Source organism: Xyrauchen texanus, chromosome 33, assembly GCF_025860055.1.
Source record: "Xyrauchen texanus isolate HMW12.3.18 chromosome 33, RBS_HiC_50CHRs, whole genome shotgun sequence".
Taxonomy (NCBI): Eukaryota; Metazoa; Chordata; class Actinopteri; order Cypriniformes; family Catostomidae; genus Xyrauchen; species Xyrauchen texanus.
This window is the reverse complement of record NC_068308.1, coordinates 2,748,731-2,774,021: the sequence shown is the minus strand read 5'-3', so window position 1 is coordinate 2,774,021 and position 25,291 is coordinate 2,748,731.

The window sequence follows — 25,291 nt, the reverse complement described above, 5'->3', positions numbered from 1 at the left end:
CCTGTCTTACCAAGAAGTTATTATGCCCATTATGCACAGCTCCAATTTGTAGTCTATTCCTACATTGTTAAATAAAATGTAGAAATCATGGGATGACCCAGGCCATCTCGCAACTACATTTTTCAGAGAAAAATATGATGGTTTGCATGTTCACTAAATGGAAATATTTTCAGTTAAAAAGAGCAAATTCATCCTCAGACTGTGCCTTTATTGCTACATGAGTACAGTCGATAGCACCAGTTACATTGGCAAAACCGGCAATAGCTGTAAATTGTGTTTTCATGTTCACCTGTTCAGGTCACATGAAAGTAAAACACCTGTATCTGGGTGCCATCCCATACATGTGGCATGATGTCAGTATTTGCAGGGGAACAGGTAGAACGTGATTTCTGCATGAGGGTCTTTCTAATACTGGCTGTAATTCAGAACACATTTCAAAGAGGATGGCCCACTAAAATTGGCTTGTTAGCCAGTCATCATCATGAGCCAAGAGATCCTTACGGTCCATGAAAACACGCTCCCTCCATATGATGCCTTTGTGACAATGGATGCACTAGCACTATTAGAAGACCTTGCCAATGTTCTAAAATACTGTGCACACACACCCTTTGTTATATCCTAAATTTAAAAGCTGTTTAATTTACACACATAAAATTAATACAAAGCTTTTGCACCTAGGTGCCTATTAATTATAACTTGATTGCTTAACTACAGTACATCCAACATGGAGGCATTTTAATACCTTTTAAAGATGGCATATTCAATTATAAGCTGTTTTCTATCATTCTGTTTACTTATTATTTGGTCAGTTGGAGTCACCAGTTCACACATGTAACGGGAGCCAGCAGTTAGGTAGCTGTGAAGTGTGTAAACATCACTCCCCTGGCCTCAAGATGCACACTAGTGACTGATGATGACTGACGCCAGTTTGAATCCCACTCAGAGCGGGACCGGTTACACACACACAAGTGAAAATTACAAATTTACTATGACAGGGTTGGAATAATTTAGTGCATTAGAGTTAGGCTTAAGGTTAGTAGTAAGAAATAACTTTTAAGCAAAGGTGTAAGCACATATCTAGGATCTTTTAAGAATCCTTAGCTGAAGAACCTATACTCTTTCTCTGCCTCATCCATTTTCCAAACCCTGAGTGCTGCAAAGTCCCCAAGAAATCTGTAGCCAAAAACATACTATTTCCAATTTACCACCCACACATTGTAGCACCGGGAGGCCAGGAGCTCTCATTCCAGTTGGCCAGTAAATTACTCATTTGTAGTGAGGCAGGGATATGATAAATGGCTGAATTTAACCCCATCTGAACACTGGGGATGTTAACTCAGGATAAACAAAATATAATGAGACAAAAAGTCAAAGGAAGCACTGTCGCTCCATAAGAGAGTTGTGTATCATCAAGATTTCCTTAAGCGATGCAAAAAATGGACTCTGGGCCAGACCTGCAGACATCACAGGATCGCTGTCCTTTTCTGCATATCAGGGCGCTGTTTTGCGGCCCTCTTCAGCCAGTCGCGGGACATTCGGCATAATACAGCAGCCAGTTTCAACTTATCACCGCTCGTTCGGCCCCGTTTTGCGGCAACTTGGCCCATTAGAGAGACCAGTGTGTTAAAAAAGACCAGGAGTCAAAGTTGAGTTTCAGTCAGTTGAGAGAGGATCTAACCTCGAACTAACTTAGACAACTGAAACAACATTAATTATAGGCATATGCTAATTAACAGACACCATCTCTTAAACATACAGTTTAACCATCTCTTAAACGAGTTCTGATAGGTGAACAGTACAGATAATTCAAGAAACGTTTAAAGGTGGTGTTCTGTTCAACTAAATGAAGATACATACCTTTTGGAGCTCAATTTATCTGGCTCAGTCACATGCCTCTTAAAACTCCAAACAATCCGTGCAATGACAGCATTAGACAGAACAAAACAGAGGGCTATCTTTTCCTCAAGGTTGAGTCAGACCTCAATGGAACACAGGCCTTTTTCAGCTGGAACGTGACGATAGAATAACACCTCCAAATACAAAAGAGCAAAGTTAGATCAAAATATACATTTAGTTACAAATGCTAATGCTAAGTGTCCTAATAGTTGTTGCCCCTATATATGGATTTACAAACTTTATGCAAACATCAATATTAGTTCATACTGTAAGTCTTTCTTAGAAATTATAGTGGATATAAAATGTCTACAAACCTAGAGGTGGGTAGAGTAGCCAAACATTTACTCAAGTAAAAGTAAAATTACTTTAAAAAAAGTTAAGAAGTAAAAGTAATAATGTTAAAAATGATTCAAGTAAGAATCAATAAAAAGAATGCTCAAGTAGTGAGTAACTAGTTACTTTCACATATAACATAATTAATGTTTGCTCTCCTATATTCTAGTATATGATACACATTTCACATGCATTACAGAATGATTAATAATAATAATAATAATAAATACTCTTAATAATGGAATTTGTCATCATTCACCACCATGTTATTCCAAAGCCATATGACTTCTTTCTTCCATGCATCAACTAAAGGGATAGTTCACCATAAAATATAAATGCTCTAATTTTCTCACCCTCGTGCATCCCTTTCTTCTGCAGAACACAAATTAAGAATATTTCAGCTCTGTAGGCCTATACAATGCAAGTGAATGATGACCAGAACTCTGAAGCTCCAAAAAGCACATAGAGGCGGCATAAAGGTAAATCATACAACTCCAGTGATTTTCAGAAGCAATATGATAGGTGTGGGTGAGAAACAGTTAATCTATAACTTTATAATTTATAAAGTACTTTTTCACTATTTACTCTCCTCCCTACCCAGTAGGAGGCAATATGCACAAATAATTGAATCACCAAAAACACAAGAAGTCTTCTTCTTGTAAAAGTGGAGATTTATTAGTAAAACATATTTAAATATGGATCAGTTCTCACCCACACTTATCATATCCCATCTGGAGACATAGATTGAATCTGTGTAATTTGAAGTCCTTTAATGCTGCCTTTATGTGCTTTCTGTGCTTCAAAGTTTTGGTCACCATTCACTTGCATTCGAGTATAAACTAACAGAGCTGAGATATTCTTCTAAAATCTTTGTGTTCGGCAGAAGAAATAGAACACAGAGAACATGACTCAACACACATTTATATTAGGAGGAATCCATTTAACTTATTTGAAGTACTTTGTGTTTAAGTGATTCGTTTTTTCCGTAACAAATACTAGTTTATTTTCCATTTCCGCGAGTAGTTCAGCATTGTGGCAGGAGGGACACAACGTCTCGTTCCCTCCATCAGGTAACAGAGGTTACAGAAGTAAACAGAACGTTCCCTATCTGTCACTCACTCAACGTTGTTTCGCTTTAGTGACACTAGGGGTCCCCTACAAAAACGCCACAACTAGCTGAACTGTTTTACGTGGATTGGCTGTGCGAAATGGGTAGACTACTGTGTGCTGCATACGCCGGTGTCTACAGGGGGTGGTCACTCCCAAGGGGAAGACACCGCGGAGACCACACCCTGCCCAGAGAGAGAGGGGGTATTTTAAGTGGAGATATGTCACATGGTCTTGCCATGTCTAGTCAGATGTATGTCATGTGGAGAAGTCCCATGGTAGGTCCTACCCAATGGGGGAGGAGGCTGTACGAGCATGGTGACTGGGGCAGAGGGGCCTCTGCAAAAGGAAGACGCAGTTTGCCAACAGGGAAAAGTTTTTCAGCAGAACATATGTCATAAGATTATATTAGATTAGATTAGATTCAACTTTATTGTCATTGTGCAGAGTACAAGTACAAAGACAACGAAATGCAGTTTGCATCCAACCAGAAGTGCAAAAAAAGCAATGTGGTATGCAATGTGATATGCAAGTGTAGACAGGTGGTGCAAAGGCAGGACAAGAAATATATGCTGTGTTATAAGAGCAGAATAAATATGGCTATGTAATATGAACAGTGTATGAACAACATGTACAGATATGTGCAATGTAGTAGCAGTGACATTAAAGGTAGTAAGAATAATATAGATATACAGTGTATTAGCAGAATATATAATAAGAAAAACAGAGTAAATATGGATATTCTATATGAACCATATTGTCACGATTCCCTTGTTGTCTGCCCTGGGTTTACCCTGTCGTGTTTCACCTTGCTCCTTAGTTTTCACTTTTGTCCTGTATTTAATTCCATAGTGTCCTTGTTAGCGTTCGTGTTCACTGTCATTGTTCTCACCTGTGTCTTGTTTGTAATTATCCTGCCTTGTGTCTTTATAACCCTGCCCGTTCCTCCTTTACAGTGTCGTTTGTTGAATGTCGTTGATGTTTGCTTCCTTGCCCGTGTTCCTAGTTTCAGTATTCCAGCGTTTTTGTGTTTTGTTTTCATTTTACCCATCGTGGTTGTTTTGTTTGCTCCTGTTTTGTCTGTTTATAAATAAACCTGCTTTTGGATCCTCAACCTTTGTCAGCCTCCGTCCGCAGACGTAACAGAACAAACGACCAAACATGGATCCAGCGGTTCTAAAAGCCAATTGTTATCTGCTCAGCCTATTGCAGGAAAACCGTCCAGTGGAAGACCACATCCGCGATTTTCTCGCGATTGCGAGTGCCACCGATTTCCCTGACTCCTCCCTGGTCATATTTTTCCGGGCCAACCTGAACGGTGCACTCAAGGAGCGGTTGCCACCGGCGACGCGCGGCTGGACGCTCCGCAAATTCGTGGAGGAGACCCTGTTAACCTGCGGTTCGTCGTTCACTGTGGACATTGTCGAGGAGGACCCTGCAGCTCCCGCCTCTGGGCTTTCCTCGTCAGCCATGGTGAGTGAGCCAACCCCCACGCCTGCTGTAGTCAATGAACCAGCGCTGCCAGCTTCGTCCGCCCGGAGGAGGAGGAGAAGAAAGGCTTCCGCTTCCCAGTTCACGCCTTCTACTTTCTGCGAGCCAGAGCCCACGCATATCACTATGAGTGAGCCAGAGCCCACACATATCACTGTGAGCGAGCCAGAGCCCACGCATGTCACGGTGAGCGAGCCTGTAGCCTCCGATGTCAGTAAGCCAGCGCCTGTAGCCTCCAATGTCAGTGAGCCAGCGCCTGTAGCCTCCGATGTCATTGAGCCAGCGCCTGTAGCCTCCGAAGTCAGTGAGCCAGCGCCTGTAGCCTCCGATGTCAGTGAGCCAGCGCCTGTAGCCTCCGATGTCAGTGAGCCAGCGCCTGTAGCCTCCGATGTCAGTGAGCCAACGCCTGTAGCCTCCGATGTCCCTGAGCCAGCGCCTGTAGCCTCCGATATCCCTGAGCCAGCGCCTGTGGCCTCGACCGTCTCTGAGCCAGCGCCTGTGGCCTCGACCGTCCCTGAGCCAGCGCCTGTAGCCTCGACCGTCCAAGAGCCAGTACCCACCGAGCTTTCCAGAGCTCCGCCTCCCGAGCTTCCCAGAGCTCCGCCCCCAGAGCCTCCCTTGGCTCCGCCCCCTGAGCCTCCCTTGGCTCCGCCTCTCAAGCCTCTCGAGCCTTCCAGGGCTTCGCTTCTGGAGCGTCCTACGGCGCCACCTCCCTCGGCTCCACCTCCAGAACCTTCCAGACCTCCGCCTCTAGAGCCTCCTACGGTGCCACCTCCATCGGCTCCGCCTCCAGAGCCTTCCAGACCTCCGCCTCTAGAGCCTCCTACGGCGCCACCTCCATCGGCTCCGCCTCTAGAGCCTCCTACGGTGCCACCTCCATCGGCTCCGCTTCCAGAGCCTTCCAGGTCTCTGCCTCTAGAGCCTCCTACGGCGCCTACTTCCACGCCTCCGCCTGCAACGGCTCCACCTCCCACGGTTCGGCCTCCTGAACCTGTCCTTGCCCTGTGGCCGCCTTCCAGGCCTCCTGAACCTGTCCTTGCCCTGTGGCCAGCTCCCAGGCCTCCTGAACCTGTCCCCGTCCTAGGGCCACCTCCCAGGCTTCCTGAACCTACCCTCGTGCCTCCTTGGACTGCCTGTCTGCCCCCCGTGCCTCCTTGGACTGCCTGTCTGCCCCCGTACCTCCTTGGACTGCCTGTCTGCTCTCTGTGCCTCCTTGGACTGCCTGTCTGCTCTCTGTGCCCCCTTGGACTGCCTGTCTGCCCTCTGTGCCTCCTTGGACTGCCTGTCTTCCCTCTGTGCCCCCCTTGGACTGCCTGTCTGCCCTCTGTGCCCCCCCTGGACTGCCTGTTTGTCCCTTGTAATCCCTTGGTCTGTCTGTTTGCCCTTGTTATCCCTTGGTCTGTCTCTTTGCCCCTTGTTCTCCCTTGGTCTGTCTGTTTGCCCCTTGCACTCCCTTGGTCTGTCTGTTTATCCCTTGTGCTCCTCTGGTCTGCCTGTTTGCTTCCCCCTCCTCACTCCTCATTTTTTTTCATTTATTTTTTCTCTGAGGAGCGTCTGGAAGCCGCTCCTTTGAGGGGGGGCTATGTCACAATTCCCTTGTTGTCTGCCCTGGGTTTACCCTGTCGTGTTTCACCTTGCTCCTTAGTTTTCACTTTTGTCCTGTATTTAATTCCATAGTGTCCTTGTTAGCGTTCGTGTTCACGGTCATTGTTCTCACCTGTGTCTTGTTTGTAATTATCCTGCCTTGTGTCTTTATAACCCTGCCCGTTCCTCCTTTACAGTGTCGTTTGTTGAATGTCGTTGATGTTTGCTTCCTTGCCCGTGTTCCTAGTTTCAGTATTCCAGCGTTTTTGTGTTTTGTTTTCATTTTACCCATCGTGGTTGTTTTGTCTGTTTATAAATAAACCTGCTTTTGGATCCTCAAACTTTGTCAGCCTCCGTCCGCAGACGTAACACATATAGACAGATTTGTACAGTGTGGTAACATTATAAGAGCAGTAAGAATAAGTGTATATGCAGGATGAATAGTATGAAGAGCAGTAGAATATGGCTATGTATAGGTGTAATTACAGTATGTAATTACATGGGAGGGTAGTGGGCTGAACAGTCTGTGGTTGGGGTGGGAACAGTCTTTGATGATGCTGCGTGCCTTACGCAGGCATCGTTTGCCCTGGATGGCCTCGATGGAGGGGAGTGAGGAACCGGTGATGCGTTGGGCAGTTTTCACCACCCTCTGCAGTGCTTTCCGGTCATGGGCAGAACAGTTGCTATACCAAACTGTGACACAGTTGGTGAGGATGCTCTCGATGGTGCAGCGGTAGACGTTCACCAGGATCTGAGAAGACACGTGGACCTTCTTGAGTCTCCTCAGAAAGAAGAGATGCTGGTGAGCCTTCTTGATCAGGGTAGAGGTATTGAGGATCCAAGAGAGGTCCTCAGAGATGTGGACGCCCAGAAACTTGAAGCTGGTGACACGCTCCACCTCAGTCCCGTTGATGAGAAAGGGTGTGTGTGTGTGTGTGCCAGCTTTACACTTCCTGAAGTCCACAATGAGCTCTTTGGTCTTCTTAGTGTTGAGAGCCAGCTTGTTGTCAGTGCACCACAATGATAGGTGCTGGACCTCCTCCATGTACACGTCTCATTGTTATTGCTGATGAGACCAATCACTGTAGTGTCGTCTGCAAACTTGACAATGGTGTTAGAGCCATGTACAGGAGTGCAGTTGTAGGTGAAGAGGGATGCGTGCTGAAGAGGGCTCAGCACGCATCCCTGTGGTACGCCAGTGTTCAGGGTGATGGTTGAGGAGGTGTGATTATCTAACCTAACAGACTGAGGTCTGTTGGTTAGGAAGTCCAGAATCCAGTTACAGATGGAGGAATTGATGCCCAGAGTTTGGTGATCAGTTTGGAGGGGATGATGGTGTTGAATGCTGAACTAAAGTCAATGAACAGCATTCTCACATAGGTGTTTCTATTGTCAAGGTGGGACAGGGCAGAGTGAAGTGCTGTAGAAATGGCATCCTCCGTGCTCCTGTTCTGATGGTAGGCGAATTGGAAGGGGTACAGTGAGGGTGGTAAGCAGGTCTTGAGATGGGCCAGGACCAGCCTCTCGTAGCACTTCGTAATGATGGGGGTGAGTGCAACTGGACGGTAGTCATTAAGGCTTGTTGCATTGGAGTGTTTTGGCACCGGCACAATGGAGGTGGTTTTAAAGCACATGGGGACAGCTGCTTGGGCTAGTGACAGATGAAATATGTCAATCCAAACCTCAGTCAGCTGCATAGGGGATACCATCAGGACCAGCAGCCTTGCGTGCATTAATCCTGCTCAGTGCCACACACACATCGGTGGTGGAGAGTGTGAGGGGCTGGTGAACTCCAGAGACCACAGCCTTGATGGCCACTTCCATGTTGTCCCTATTGAAGCAGCCATAGAAGTGGTTCAGCTCATCAGGCAAGGAGGTGTCGGTGACAAGGGGGGGGTTAGTAGCTTTGTAGTCTGTGATGGCCTGGATGCCTTGCCACATGCATCAGGGGTCAGAGTTGTTCTTGAAGTGATCCTCAATCCTTAACTTGATGCCCCTATTCAGGTCAGCCCTGGATGAGCTATAGGCTTGAGCATCACCTGATCTGAATGCAATGTCTCGTGCTTTCAACAGGACTCTGACCTCACTGTTCATCCATGGCTTCTGCTTAGGGAAAGTGGTAATCCGTTTGAGGGTGGTGACACTGTTGATGTTTGAATCAAGTGGTTACCTAGTTAAGGGGTTACTTACTGGGAACCAGTGCATGTGGAACACCTGTCCCAGTATGGAGCTTAGTTAGCACAAGTACTGAGCCGGTAACAAGTTTCTCTGCAAAGTCGCCTGCCACAGGGCTAGGAGGACGTCAACCAGGAAACACATTTGTGAACACTACTGTGAATCAACAAAGAACATCTTCAGCTCAAGGGAGGTGAAAGGTGCTAAGCGCAAGTGATATACCCGGCGGGCTGACCTGGACTTACCTGTATGTTCCTGCTAAGACATGGGACGAAACCGGCTCAACCCGGAGATTATAGAACCTCACAAATGTGTTGGGTGTAGCCCAGCCCGCTGCTCTGCGAATGTCTGTTAGAGAGGTGCCACTGGTCAGAGCTCATGAGGCCACCTGCCAGGGGCAGCAAATTCTGAGCTTGGTAAGCAATAGCTATGGCGTCAATGACCCAGTGGGCCATCCCCTGCTTGGAGACAGCGCTTCCTTTATGCTGTCCACCAAAGCAGACAGAGAGCTGCTCAGAGACACTATGCATCTATTTGTATCGCACACAGAGCTTTAAAGCATGCACTGGACACAGCAATGCCAGGCTGGGTCTGCCTCCTCCTGGGACAGTTCACCACCTGATCCCTGAATGGGGTCGTGGAAACCTTGGGCACATAGCCCTGTCGGGGTCTCAGGATCACATGAGAGTAACCCAGACCGAACTCCAGGCACGTTTCGCTGACAGAGAACGCTTTCAGGTCCCCTACACTCCTGCTGGAGGTGAGCGCCGTCAGATGGGGCAATCTTCAGAGAGTTCCTTAAGCTCTGCTGATTCTAAGGGCTCAAAGGGAGCCCCTCGTAGGTCTTGCAGACTACAAAACGGTCCTACGAGACACCACTTAGCCTCGTATTAGAGGGGGCCCTCACCTAGGTGGTGTAAGGTATGGCGGAGGATCAGTGGCTTTAACAGATTCCTGAACAAACAAGAACTTACTGTTAAAAACCCCCCCTAATTACTGAAATAGCGCCAACCAGCCTCCACAAGCACAATAAATGTATTGACAAAGAGACAATGAACTATTGACAGAGAACCGCATGTGACATCCGCAATGCTCACCACGTGCTTATCGTGTGGACAGGAAGGGGAAACTTTGAACGTAACAATGTGTGTGTGTGTGTGTTTTCAGTTAAACACAGAACTGCATATTGCTAATGAAATACGTGTAATCCCTGTATGTTGTGTATTTCTGAGGTATATCAAACTCGTTAGAACTGTTTCGTTGTGTGTTTTAAACTCTGAGGCCTCATATTTAATAGCCTCAGTGTATATTCCCTTATTAAGTGTACCAAATATACTTTTCTTGGTATCAAATTAAACCTTACAATTTGGCCTAGCTAAATTCGAATATAAGATCTTCAGTAGAATGATATTACGTTATGTTTTGCCATCTTTTGAGTCATTCAGCCCAAAATCTCTTACCGTCATAAACCCAGCCAGAAACATGCAAATGAGCCGTGACGGAACAAAGGAATCATTCTCCTGCCCAGAGTAATGGAGGCCTTTACGACCTCCAAAGGAATGTTCAGAGAAGTGCTGACCCTCCCTTCATTCTCTTACTGAGAAAGAGAAATGAACCCTGTTAATCCTATATATATATTCTATATATCCATGTGATAAATATTGACATGTATCTAATGTGCCATCTCACATTTTCCCTTAAATGTGCTTGATCTATGTTTTCTTGCAAACTAATGGGTTAATGTTTCAGACTTTGCATACTATGGTTAACCAAAATCATATGTGTGGCATATTTGGTCTCTATAACTTGGTATTTTGAAGATTGAAATGACTGTGTACATGATATGTCGATAACAACAGCATATTAGTATTACCAGTATGTTTCCTATTTTCTTTCTTGCACATGCAATGGGCAATTTTACAACAAAGAGCAATAAACCAAATTCCCGCCTAGAACTCAAACCCTTCTTATTGGTCGAGCCAATGAGAGGTGGGACCTGTTTCCCGAGGGTATAAAATTGCTGCGCCCACTTCCTCTCATCCTCTTATCTTACCAACTCTTCTTAGCTCTTTTCCTCTCTCTTATCTCTTCGCTCTGTTATGCTCCTCCGGCTTCCTGCCTTTCTGGTTCTCTGAGCCTTGTGCTCTCTCACTCTCTCGCTGAATCATGCCAAACTAGGAGGCCCCAAGGACTCCCAAGCGTGTGCCAGGCTACGGCCTCGACTGCCCATTCACCAAGATCCTCTGACTCTCACTGGTTCTCTCTCTCATCAAGACAACATCATCAAAGATCAACTGGAGCCTCAACAAATTGCATCAGGACAGTTTAATTCAAATGGGACATGCAAGTATCAAACTTAGTCTCATTATTTGATACATTAAGTATCCTTAACCCCTTTCTAAAAAGGGCGTGTCAGAACTAATATGATGGTTTGCTCAGGCTGTTGATCTGCTGAACTTCAAACAATGCTATAACTTCTTGCCTTCCTGTATTCTGCTTCAGCCCTCTTTCCCTTGGTAAACTGTATGAATGTATGTATATGTATGTTAGAGTAGTTTAAATGTTTAGTCTAGTTAATAAAGTCTTGTTCATGTCACATGTAAAGTTGTCTGTGTCTCAAGCTCATATCTAAAGTCACTAATCATAGATTTTGACTACTTGCTCTTAATACTTAGTAAGAAAGACATTTCCTTGCCCCGAAATGTACATTTCTATTAATTAATTAATTAATAACCAAAATTGAGTGTTCACGGGATGAACCGAGTATTTGGTTGTAATGTTAATGTAGCTACATCAAGTTAACCCGATTAACTGATCCAAATATTCATAATCGATTATAACAAGTTATGATTGATTATTAATATTTCATAGAGCTGATTCGCTACCTAATGGTGGAAGAATATAGAGCTGATTCGCTACATAATGGTGGAGAATGCGGGCATGATTAAACAAAGGTTATGAGCTTGAACCACTGTCAACCTAAAAGTGTGCATTGAATAATTCCGGTCAGAATAGGACATGACATGCTAAACGGCATTTGCTTCACTAGTTGCTGGCTTGTTTGGATGCGGATAAGGTGATGGCTTGAATTGACATCTCTACTGTAATTGAAAGAGTCTTAACACATTTAAGCATATTTTCAAAAGGTATCAGTGTACGAGTAATATGATTTTAGCGAAGAAACCCTAATTTCAGTATTAAAGTGTAAGTCTGTTTTGATGAAGGAATCTCAGCTCAGCGGCATGTAAACTGTACCAGAATTGATTGCTTAACCTGTTTCTGAGGAAGAAATCTCAGTACAGTGTTATATAAATGTAGATTTGGGCGATGCTCCCTTTTCACAGTATAAAGGCCTTACAAATTATAGTTAGATTGATGTCCTTCATCTAAACTTTATCTGTGCATCTAAAAGGCTTAGCTTCCTGGTGATCAAACCTGTGTTTCACTCACTGAAACTCTGAAGTGCATTGGTTCCCATGACAACGACTTGTCACAGGAAGTGCTCACTCCAGATAGCACGTGTTTCCTTCCGACGCCATTTTGTAAACAAACCAGCCTAGATGGCTAAGCTAACCCAACTTAGCAGCCCCTTAGCTTAGGCTAAGCTAACTAATAGCTTCAACAGTTAGCTGCTAGCATAATTTACATGAAGCCTTTATCTACAGCTTGTGTGCATGCAGAGTGAAGTGATCTAAACCATTTTCCTTTAACCCCATTTCTGGTTTCTGAATTCTCACTTTCTCTTTCCTTAACTTTAATTCTTCTCATCTATCTTCACCTGCACCTTTCAGGTGCATCCCTTACTGAACGCTGTTCAGCTAAATTTGCAGTTACTTTGTTAATTAAATCTAAAAACTTAATTACATGTAAACTGTTTAGATAGAGAATAATTTTTATAGTTATTGGGAACTTTCAATGGCACGTTGACTAAACTTTATAGAGGGACAAACACATTGTGTGGTCTTGAACACGCAACAGCTGTGACCAACTATAGAATGATGTCCAAAGCAAATCTAATTGTTAATCATAAGTGCTATTGATTATTGCCAATACAAGGTTATTCTGCTATTTTAATCACTTCTTCAAGTCTTTTTATTTATTTTTACTAATAATAGAAGTCAGCTATTCATTTTCCCATTTAACCCTCTTGGTCTAGTGTAGTTTTATTTCCCCATAAAACTGCAAAAGTAACTAGACATACTTTTCTTCTCGATTTTGTGTTTATTTGCAACAAGTTGCTTAAATTTTATGAGCCAGCTACACTAGTAATCTAGACGATTTCTATGGCATAATTTTGAGCACCACTAATAGACACAATCTAATAGGAAAGCTCTTTTCTTCCTCTTTCTTTCTCCTCTTCATGTGTTCAAAGATCAAGCCTGTTGTATGCTATCAGTAAGTGCTGATAAATAATTTGACCCAAAGAAACATCTTAAGTCATTTATTAAATCTAGGCTTACGCTCTTTTAGCAAAGCCACTCAGATCCACACAAATCTGAGCATCCTGCTATTTGCAGCTAAGATAGTAATAATCAGGAACACATTTCAATTGTTAACCACACCTAGCAAAACCTAGCTGTACATTATACACCTTGCTGTCTCACTTTGCCTTTAGCTCCAAATTCTGTTTGATCTTGCATTAGTCTCTTGCCCTTACTCTCACCAGAAGTGTGCCAAAATGTTGCAGATGCTCAGCCTAACTGCCCAGATGGCAGGCCAAAAGGACTGGCTAGGTGTTTTGAGGAACACCCTTTATCCATGGCTGCTGACAACCTTCAGCAACAGAACAAAAAGCAACTGGAAAACGAGGGAAAAGAACTAATGACAGACGACTCAAACCAGAGGTATGAGCACAAATATCTGACTGAGGTTATCGTCCTGGCCCACAACCTCACAGGTTTGAAACAGGAGGTAAACAACCTCAAACGCCAGATCACTGAGTCCCAAACGGAGCTGACACATGCTAAAAACCGCATAGACCAGCTAGAGATGGAGGCTCAGGACAGACACAAGGACCCTGGCAGAAGGGAGTCACAGGAGGTAATCCACAGACTTCAAACGGCTCTGACAGCTGCTAAACAACAAGAGCAGTTGGAAAAGACAGCTAGAGAGCACCTGGAAAAGGTACTTTTTCACAAAGATTCACTGTTAAAAACAGCAAATTCTGAACTCTTGGACAAAGATGCCAGAATCATGGCCTGTGAAGGTCAACTGAATGTGTCCAGAGCTGAAGTTAAAGTGCTGACTCAGCAGCTGGAAAACACCAAAGATGAACTTGACATGGTCCAACGAGAACTGAGACACTCTTACCTGCTGCAAAAGGAACCACAGCAGGAGAGACATCTCACTCCCCCACTTGCAATCAGCAGAGAAACCTCCCCAGCCAAGCACAGAGTTACAAAGGGGGAGACAAACCCCACTGCTTAACACGCCATCGGACAGTTTCTTAAAGCTTCCTGCAGCCGCGGAAGGAAAAGGATTGATTCAGACGAATCTTGAAACGACACGTGTAGCGACACTCAAAGACCTCAACCGAATGGCCAGACATATCCCTGCATTTACACCAGAGCTTGCAGGAGACCACGACGCCCACGCTTACCTGCGAGACATTGACTTTCACCTGCAGTCTTTGATGAGTGTGAACCATCAAGATAGACTCCATCTGATCTGGATCACGTCCAGCCCAGAGTTGCGACGCTTTCTGGCTCGACAGCCAGAAAACATCCAGTCTAACTACCAGCAGCTGAAACAAGCCATCATAAGGGAATTCTCAGAGTCTAAAAACGGACTGATCGCTGCCCTAGACACCAAACAGGGTCGGCATGAAACTCCCTATGTTTACTACCACAGACTCAGACGAGCTTACTTCGAGCTCAGCAACAAACCTGGGATGGAGGAGGACACCAGCTTCAAGAGCCTTTTCCTCCGAAACCTCCATCCTATGGTAAGTCACCATTTAGGCATTATGGCCTGCCCCCACACAATGCCTATCCAACAACTGCGTGACCTGACACAGAAGGCCTTTAACAAACACAAGGCCTCACCCAGCAAACACCACAGGACGTCCCACAGCAGTCTACAACAACATCCTCCTGTACACCTTTCAAACAGGTGCCAAACAGAGGCTGCACAAAGACAGCTAGAAACGCCTGTTACTGAGTTACAAGAGCTGCTAGCACTAGCAAAAGAGCTCCTGGAACAGAACTCCCCTGAGGAGTACTGGGAAGAACAAACCTCTGACTCTTGCCCAACACCACTCAGGCAAGCTCAAGTCAGCACTGCTGCCAGAGCAGAGTAACACTGCAGACTTCAGACACCTGGTGACTAGGTGCCGAACCAAGGGCTTAACGGCCACCTGCTGCCCTTTTGCTACCAGTACTAGGTCAGTCTGAAACTCTCTCCACACTACACAATGCCCATAACCACTCCCTGCAGCCACAAACAAGCACCTGCCTCAAACGAACTGACTTCATAATGACAGGTGACACACTGTCAAGGCACCTGCTGCCTCTGCACCTGCTGCCTCTGCACCTGCTGCAGAGACCTGGATGTGGCTACTGTCTACATCACCCACCGTGGAACAACTACCTGCTACAAAACCCTCATGATTCACCTGCCATCCGCCATTGTGATGATTGTCGTCCGATGATGTCTCCAACAGGGACACCACCTGGCTAAAAAGGGGACTGTAAGGTATGGCGGAGGATCAGTGGCTTTAACAGATTCCCGAACAAACAAGAACTTACTGTTAAAAACCCCCTAATTACTGAAATAGCGCCAACCAGCCTCCACAAGCACAATAAATGTATTGACAAAGAGACAATGAACTATTGACAGAGAACCGCGATGTGACATCCGCGATGCTCACCACGTGCTTATCGTGTGGACAGGAAGGGGAAACTTTGAACGTAACAATGTGTGTGTGTGTGTGTTTTTCAGTTAAACACAGAACTGCATATTGCTAATGAAATACGTGTAATCCCTGTATGTTGTGTATTTCTGAGGTATATCAAACTCGTTAGAACTGTTTCGTTGTGTGTTTTAAACTCTGAGGCCTCATATTTAATAGCCTCAGTGTATATTCCCTTATTAAGTGTACCAAATATACTTTTCTTGGTATCAAATTAAACCTTACAATTTGGCCTAGCTAAATTCGAATATAAGATCTTCGTGAGAATGATATTACGTTATGTTTTGCCATCTTTTGAGTCATTCAGCCCAAAATCTCTTACCGTCATAAACCCAGCCAGAAACATGCAAATGAGCCGTGACGGAACAAAGGAATCATTCTCCTGCCCAGAGTAATGGAGGCCTTTACGACCTCCAAAGGAATGTTCAGAGAAGTGTTGACCCTCCCTTCATTCTCTTACTGAGAAAGAGAAATGAACCCTGTTAATCCTATATATATATTCTATATATCCATGTGATAAATATTGACATGTATCTAATGTGCCATCTCACATTTTCCCTTAAATGTGCTTGATCTATGTTTTCTTGCAAACTAATGGGTTAATGTTTCAGACTTTGCATACTATGGTTAACCAAAATCATATGTGTGGCATATTTGGTCTCTATAACTTGGTATTTTGAAGATTGAAATGACTGTGTACATGATATGTCGATAACAACAGCATATTAGTATTACCAGTATGTTTCCTATTTTCTTTCTTGCACATGCAATGGGCAATTTTACAACAAAGAGCAATAAACCAAATTCCCGCCTAGAACTCAAACCCTTCTTATTGGTCGAGCCAATGAGAGGTGGGACCTGTTTCCCGAGGGTATAAAATTGCTGCGCCCACTTCCTCTCATCCTCTTATCTTACCAACTCTTCTTAGCTCTTCTCTCTTATCTCTTCGCTCTGTTATGCTCCTCCGGCTTCCTGCCTTTCTGGTTCTCTGAGCCTTGTGCTCTCTCACTCTCTCGCTGAATCATGCCAAACTAGGAGGCCCCAAGGACTCCCAAGCGTGTGCCAGGCTACGGCCTCGACTGCCCATTCACCAAGATCCTCTGACTCTCACTGGTTCTCTCTCATCAAGACAACATCATCAAAGATCAACTGGAGCCTCAACAAATTGCATCAGGACAGTTTAATTCAAATGGGACATGCAAGTATCAAACTTAGTCTCATTATTTGATACATTAAGTATCCTTAACCCCTTTCTAAAAAGGGCGTGTCAGAACTAATATGATGGTTTGCTCAGGCTGTTGATCTGCTGAACTTCAAACAATGCTATAACTTCTTGCCTTCCTGTATTCTGCTTCAGCCCTCTTTCCCTTGGTAAACTGTATGAATGTATGTATATGTATGTTAGAGTAGTTTAAATGTTTAGTCTAGTTAATAAAGTCTTGTTCATGTCACATGTAAAGTTGTCTGTGTCTCAAGCTCATATCTAAAGTCACTAATCATAGATTTTGACTACTTGCTCTTAATACTTAGTAAGAAAGACATTTCCCTTGCCCCGAAATGTACATTTCTATTAATTAATTAATTAATAACCAAAATTGAGTGTTCACGGGATGAACCGAGTATTTGGTTGTAATGTTAATGTAGCTACATCAAGTTAACCCGATTAACTGATCCAAATATTCATAATCGATTATAACAAGTTATGATTGATTATTAATATTTCATAGAGCTGATTCGCTACCTAATGGTGGAAGAATATAGAGCTGATTCGCTACAGTGGTAGTACACTGAGTTCTTCTGCATCCCGTCCAGGGTCCAGACATGGAGGTTCCAGAGGTCTGGTCACGGGTGCCAGATGGTGCCCCTTCCCTGAGAGAGAAGGTGCTTCCTCAGGGGAATTTGCCTGGGAGGGGTTGACGCAAGGAGTTTGAGTTCCGAGAACCAAGTCTGGGTGGGCCAGTAGGGTGCTATTAGGATGACCTGCTCCCCGTCCTCCCTGACCTTGCACAGGGTCTGTGCAAGCAGGCTCACTGGGGGGAATGCATATCTGCATAGTCCAGGCCACCAGCTGTGTGCCAGCGCATCTATACCGAGGGGTGGCTCGGTCAGGGTGTACCAGAGGGAGCAGCGAGAGGATTCTGGTGAGGCGAACAGGTCTACCTATGCCTGCTCAAATCGACTCCAGATCAGCTGGACCACCTGAGAGTGGAGTCTCCACTCTCCCTTGCGGGTGACCTGCCGTGACAGCGCGTCCGCTGTGGTGGAGGTGCTGCTGACTCAAGAGGAGGAGACGGCGAGCGAGTTGTGACATGTGAGGGGAGCATAAACTGCCTTGGCGGTTGATATATGCTACTGAGGCCGTGTTGTCTGTTTGAACCTGCACGTGCTTGACCTGGATCAACGGCCGGAACCTCCGCAGGCCAAGCAGTATTGCCAACAACTCAAGGCAGTTGATGTGCCAACGCAGCTGTGGGTCCGTCCAGGAGCTGGCAGCTGCGTTCCCGTTGCATACAGCGCCCCAGCCTGTGTTGGAGGCGTCGGTCATAACCACGACGCGCCTGAAGACCTGTACTAGGGGAACAGCTGCCCGTAGAAATGTGAGGTCATTCCAAGGGCTGAAAAGGCTGCAACAGATCGGTGTGATGGCCACATGATGGGGGGGACCAAGGGGACAACTATCGTCGGATGTACCGGCAGGTGTGGACTCGCAGCAGGGTGGAGCCAGGGAGGTCACATTGACGGAGCTTGAGCCCTGTGAAGGTGCTGAGTCGAGAGACATCGAAGCACTTACCTACCTCTTGATACTCACCAGCAGATCGGTCGAGGAGGGGGAGTAGGTTTTTCATCCCCACAGTCCGTCGAAACCTTCCGGGATTGAGCGTGTTTGTGTCACAGCTTGGTGCGTGGCGCTCTGTGGGCATAGATACACCGCGAGTGCCTTATCCACTGGGGGCATCGACGAGTAGTCCTTAGCCGCCCCACAATCGAGGGTAGTGAAGGCGGGGGAGCCCAAAGATCAGGACCTGGCAGTAAAAGGTGCCGTCCACAATCTTGTCAGCTCCTTATGCACTTCCGGGAAGAAAGGAACTGGGGCGGGGCGTGGCAGTGAGTGGCGTCGTGAGCCCAGATACCAATCGTCGAGCCACATTTATAAATGACACATTTATTAACACTTATTAAATTAAAACCAGTAGCCTAAAGTAATGACAGGAATTCTACCCATTGTAACAAAGTAAAAGTACATATTTTTCTTCAGAAATTTACTTGAGTAAGAGTGAAATATACCCACCATTAAACATACTCATAAAAGTAAATTTTTTCCAATGTAAATGTACCGCATTACTACCCTCGTCTCTACACACGCTTATGAATTTGCAGTGCAGATTTTTCCATCTGTAATGTGATCTTCCAACAAACAAAAATCCAGAGGAAATAAAACTGATAATTTTTAGGAACATTTTAAATAATACAAAAAATACAAAAACCCTTATTGTGTAAGTAAGCACAATGCCCAACTAATACTTTGTGGAAGCAGCTTTTGCATTTATTACAGCAGCAAGTCTTTGACACATCTAGACTTTAGAATTTTATCCCACTCTTCTTTGCAAAAAAGTTCAATTTCCTTCAAATTGGGATGGGGTCTCCTATTTACAGCTCGGCAATTCCAGCCTTATGGACGTGACATTTGCATTAAAAACATGAACTTGGACTTCTCATAGAAAGTACTCAGTACCAGTATGTACAGTAGAACCATTTGTATATATAATCATAAACCTCTTCAATTAAAGTCAATTAAAATGTTCATTCTAGATTGGGAAAACTACTATGCTTTTGTGTCAAAATTATTCTAATCATGTTAAGTGTTAAATGTTAATGATGCCTCGCAATGCAAGATGTCACTTTCGGCACTTTAAGAAGAGGAAAAAAATACACAGCAACACAATCTGAAATAACTTCAAGATAAGTCAAAGACAAGGTCAGCATACATTTAATATTTCACATTAAGTATTCATTTCAAATGTATAAATTACTTGTTAAACATGAACTTGCATCAGAAATAATTTTAGCAATGACAATTTAAAGTGATAGTTGACAAACACAACCTTATTCACACACTTGAACTGTAAACAACTATACATTTCATATTAAATATTCCCAACATTTTTGTATTGATGAACCTATTAAAGTTATTATTAAAGTGCAGAAATGCTGAAGTATTATTATTAATTAATGTAAATCAGAGGTAGTGAATACAACATGGGGAATAAATATCAATTAACCTAAACAAATATGAACAAATGTGAGTGACTGACATATCTTTTTTCCTCTAATCTTTTTCTTTCTAATCTGCCAGAGCTGTCTCTGCAAAGTGATGCCTTCCCCTATTTTCAACTTGTGGATTCAAAGTCTGAATAATTTCGTCTTGTGTCACCCAATCTTTGCCCTCCACCAAGATGTACACCAATTCAGCGTTATCATTTCTTCTCAAGAAAAGTACTTCAAGTGCTTCATGGTCTTGCTTATGTACAAGTTCAACAAACTGGTGGAAGATTTTTTTTTGCCTTGAACCACATCAAGAAACAATCTCCAGATTTTATTTTCTTAATTTTGCTATAAAAAAAAAATCCTGCTGTGGTATTGGCCACCTGTCATCCAGCTTGTGCTGCTCTTTGAAATCTATGTTGTCCATGGATTTGATCAGTTTTATTTCAATGTTTGGGCATCTTCTTCTGGCAGAGTCTACAAATGATGCAACGTCTGTAAAAAGGATTGCTTCTCTGTTGAGAACATCTGTATTAACAGCTGTTTTAATGTTGCTCCCACACCATCCACAGCACCTTTGCCATGGCCTGTGGCAAAGAAATGCCACTCTTCACTTAAATTTGAGAACAACTCCTGGAAAGTGGTTGAAAAGAAATTCCAGATGAACATGTTTTTAAATTGAGAAGCAGCACCATCATTGAAGATGTGAAGCTGTCTCATCTCAGGATGTTTCTCTTGAACACGTTCTGTGATTTTGGTGAGGAATGTGCCACAGACCTCTTGTCATGTTCCAAGCCATCACTCACAATGGCATATGACTCTGGATCTCCATCAGACCATAATGCAGATGTAAATATTGTGATCTGTTTCTGATGTGGCAGCTGTGTAGTTTTCTGCAAAGTCAACTTGCCGCACCACAGTTTTATTGTTCGACTTTGATTGGGATTTTTGTCTGAAAAGAGGCACTTTGAGGTCTTTTGATGAAACAGTGTTGCTAAAATTAGAAGAAGCTACCTTGAAAAAATGCCATTCTTGTTTACCTTATATGGCAGCCCTCCTGTTGCTTCCCATGTATACCAGGTTACCTTAATTTGTTTGTCTTCCTCAGGGATGTGACAGAGTGACACATTTCCAAGAGCTCATTATTTTTGCACTCAGCACACTGGCCTAACATGCACTAAGGCCTGTCTGGGCTACAGACAACAGCCTCAATAAAATGTTTTGTGCTATGAAATGCTTGCCTTGGTATCACACAATGCACCCATTCCAGGGCTAATTTGATATTTCCGTGGTACCGGCAAAGGCACACATTCCTTGGTGTGTCTGAACACAGGAGTACATGGGATGGCTGGAGCTCAGCCAACTTTGATTTCCCAATTGCAGGCTCTGGATGTTCCTTTTTGAAACCTCAGTAGGAATCTAGGATGGATATTGTCAAATGCCATTTCTGAATTTTCTTTTTTAGCCCTCCCTCTCTCACAGTGACCATATCCCTCATCCCTGGAGCTTGTCTTGAAATGTCGTCTTGTTCATAGAAATGCCTGACACAATCATATGTACTGCTAGTGGGAGTCACATGATTTTTTTTTCACTGGAATAACTTCAATTAACATGGAATTCTTTCTTGAGGCCTAGTAGGTAAAGCTTTGAGTGCTCATTTAACTGCCTTGCCTAGAGACTGTCTTGTTTTAAACAGAGATCTCTTGGGCGAGCTAGGAACCTTGTATTTTTTCAGTAAATGCCTTTTTCTCTGCCTTTGTCTTGCAAGAGCTCTGGCACTCTCTGCCTCTTTGTTTCGATTGTGTTTCCTTATTTCTCATTCTTCCTGTCAGTTTTTTTCTTTTTTCTTTTCTTTGAAATATTCATAATTTTTCTTCCTCTCCTTGAATGCCTTCAGCATTCGTTTTTGCCATTGCACAGTAAAATTATGTTTTGGTAATATGTTACGGTATATACAGTAGTTTTATTGTATGCTTTTCAATATTTATTATTTATATTTTATGTTAAAATTACTATATTTTAATAAATAATGCAGTTAAAACTGACTAGTACAGTGTGTTTCTATGTTTATTTGTAAACATTTAGTCATTTAGCACTTTTTTTTCATAAGAGAAATTTACATGTACTTAAAAAGTGTAAAATTACTCACAAATTAATGGGAATAAAGTGGGAATTTGATCCGAAAATCAAAGCTTGGGAAACAACACATCAATTATAGACTTTGTGAAAAGGAAAATACGTCAAAGCAAAAGGCATGTCCTTTATGGTACAATGTTAATAAACTGGCCATACGAGTTAGCGCCTGCATAGATTTGCCTATTTATTCATTCATATATTCATATACAGTATATATCTTGAAATTAGCACAAGAATTTAGAATACACCATGTAAACAAATGTGCTTAGGAGCTCAGAAGTTAGTTATTCACCATAGATTATCCATTGTTTTGATATGAAGTATCCGTAATGGTCACGTCCGTAATGGTCATGTACGTAATGCATTAGTATGGGTGTTTAAAGTAAGGAATTTGTTCATCATACTGAACATTGACAAACGTTAGCTTTGTACAGAAAGTATCAAAGTATTGAATGAATATTGTTTGATATAAACTTTACCTCTAAAACTTTACGTATGTGACACAGCACTGACATGTAGAGACCTAATAAATGTGGATCTTTTTAATTTATCAAAAAGCTCTGTTGATGACTGCATATATGATTTATACTTCTTCATATCTTTCTGGAAAATTATTATTGTTAATTAAGTGAAAATAAAGGGTCCTTTGACCCCATTTGATGATATATGGCTGGTTGAAAATGTTGTTTTAGAAATGGTGCACTCCTCAAAAAATCACAACAGGACTATAATACTGTTAAATGTAGACCTAAATTAACAATTTAAAAGTTTTTGTTCATTTGCTTAACTTAATTTTTTCTTGGTATGGTTGACATTTTCGTGAAATTGCCCTGAATTAATCTTTTGTCATAATTTAGAAGGGCTTGGATGTTCCTTTTTGTAAGAAATGGTTTCCTCTAACCTTTTCTTTTTTGTTTTTCTGTTTCAAAAGTATCTTTTCTGTGCAATTCTTCCCATAAGTCCTGCACCCCCGAGTCTTCTCTTTACTGTTGTACATGAAACTGGAGTTTAGCAGGTAGAATTCAATGAAGCTGTCAGCGGAGTACATGTGAGGCGTCTATTTCTCAAACTAGAGACTCTGATGTACTTCTCCTCTTGTTTAGTTGTACATCTGGTCTTCCACATCTCTTTCTGTCCTTGTTAGAGACAGTTGTTCTTTGTCTTTGAAGACTGTAGTGTAAACCTTTGATGAAATCATAAATATTTTGGCAATTTCAAGCATTGTATAGCCTTCATTTCTCAAAACAATGATTGACTGACGAGTTTCTAAAGAAAGATGTAAAAAAAAAATTAAAATAGTGATGGTGCTGTTTTTTTATATCAGTAATGTCCTGACTATACTTTTTGATCAGTTGGAAGCCACTTTTGTGAATAAAATTACCAATTTCTTTCCATAAGAGCAAAATTTGTACATGAATCCAATTTCTTGGCCGCCAGTGTATATCCCTTTCATGATTGGTTCTTTCATCAATTTGTTCTCTCAGTTTCTTTGGCAACTATTTGCGAATGATGGCTCTCCCAGTAGGATGCAACCTCAAACATTCAAGCAAATCCTACAGCAACAGCTGACATCTGGGCTGAAACAGAATCACTTGCATTGATGACATGCTATTTACGTACAGGCATGATTTAGAATGTGATAATTTAACAGTGAAAATAGCTAGAGACCCCATTATGAAAGGCTGTGCACACTTATGCTATCAGAGTGTTTGTATTGTTTTTTAATGTTCCTAAAAATGAACTATAATGTTTTTCTCTGGATTGTTGTTTGTTGGAAGATCACATTGCAGATGGAAAAAGTCTTAAATTGACATTGTTGTTACTTCTGTCTTTACATTTAAAAAACCTGCATATTGATAAGGGTGTGTAGACTTTTTATATCAACTGTAGCTGCATATTGATTTACATGGTATCAAAAGTCAGAGACATACTGAGACTAGGCCACTAAAATATATATTCTGTATATGCATAAAGTGTATAAAAATTGAGCAAAGCATGAGAGACACATTTAAAACCACTTTTTTCCCTTTTGAGAAATATAGAACTGGTTTATATTTTTTGCTTAAGAACGTGAAATTTCAGCAAAACACAAACATAGCAGTTCCGTCTCTAGTGGCCTTCCTGCCTCTCAAAGTGAATCTCTTCAAAAGAAAAACCTTGAGCGGTAAGTGTAGCAGCATTTGATGAAGCCTTGGGTTTCAGAGAGCTGCTAGCCCAAACACACAGTTTGATATTTCAACGTGACCTGTTTAGACGGGACTGAGCAACTTGGTTTTGTAATCTAAACTCGAAAAGGAAAGTTGTTTCAGAGATGTAGAAATGTATTATAATTTAAATTGAATGCTTATTTTTTATATAAGCCTGTGGTAAAGAAGTGTTAAAGCTCGTTATGTTTTGTGAATGACTATTTCCTTTAGAAACATTTGTCAAAGTTCCAACATCATTGATTTGATTTGGGTTGTCTTTCACAACTGTTTCTTGCAATCAAAATGTCAAGCATTTCTACCTATTACTAGCTTTGGTTGCAGTAGCCTATGCCCTTACCATCAGTCTGACAAAAATGTTGATTTGCTGTGCAGTGCTCACTAGTAATTCATTTGAAAGTGTGAGAAAGTTTTTAAAATTGTATTAATAATGTTTGCTTCTTTATCTTTATTTCTATTGCTCATATTTAAATTTACTGATTTGAACAATCCTCTAACATTAAAGGGTAACTAAACACCTGCTCAGAGTCTGACTCCACCCACTAGAAATATTTGAAAATGCACGAAAAGTGGGCAGACACCGGCGGGGATAGAGGGAACGAACCGAGAGCGGGGGGGGGTCACCTGAGACTCGTAGTGACGGATTAATTGACAGCTGCTGTCAGACTCTATGTTATTATTATTCCTCACACGGTCGCAAGACGACATGTACATGAATCTGGCGTGGTGAGCTGGAACCTGCTTACGTCAGCTGTCACCACTTACGTCACGAAGTACCGCAACAGCCAATAGGAAAATTCAACTGCAGTAGCCACCGTTCAACCTGAAGAGGGCAGCACTCAGACGTTTTTACACCATATATTGTAGAATTAAAACACTTTATACACAAATGTCAAAAAAATTACTTGAATCAATGAGCAGTACTAATAAAGCCCCATGCTTACAGATCATTAACTAAAAAAAGTTGGTTTAGGGTTTAGTTACCCTTTAAGCATTAAGTACCAGAAGTATATACATTTTAGTACGTAACTCCAGCAAAAAAAAAATTTTTTTTTTGCTTCAGACATTAATAATACCACAAATGCAGCTTGGCAACACCAAATCCAAGGCAAATTTGTGAGACAAACTGTAGACTAAAGGTCTATTCACAACAAGACCGTGCCTTTTCTCTGGCTTTTTGAACAGCAAATTA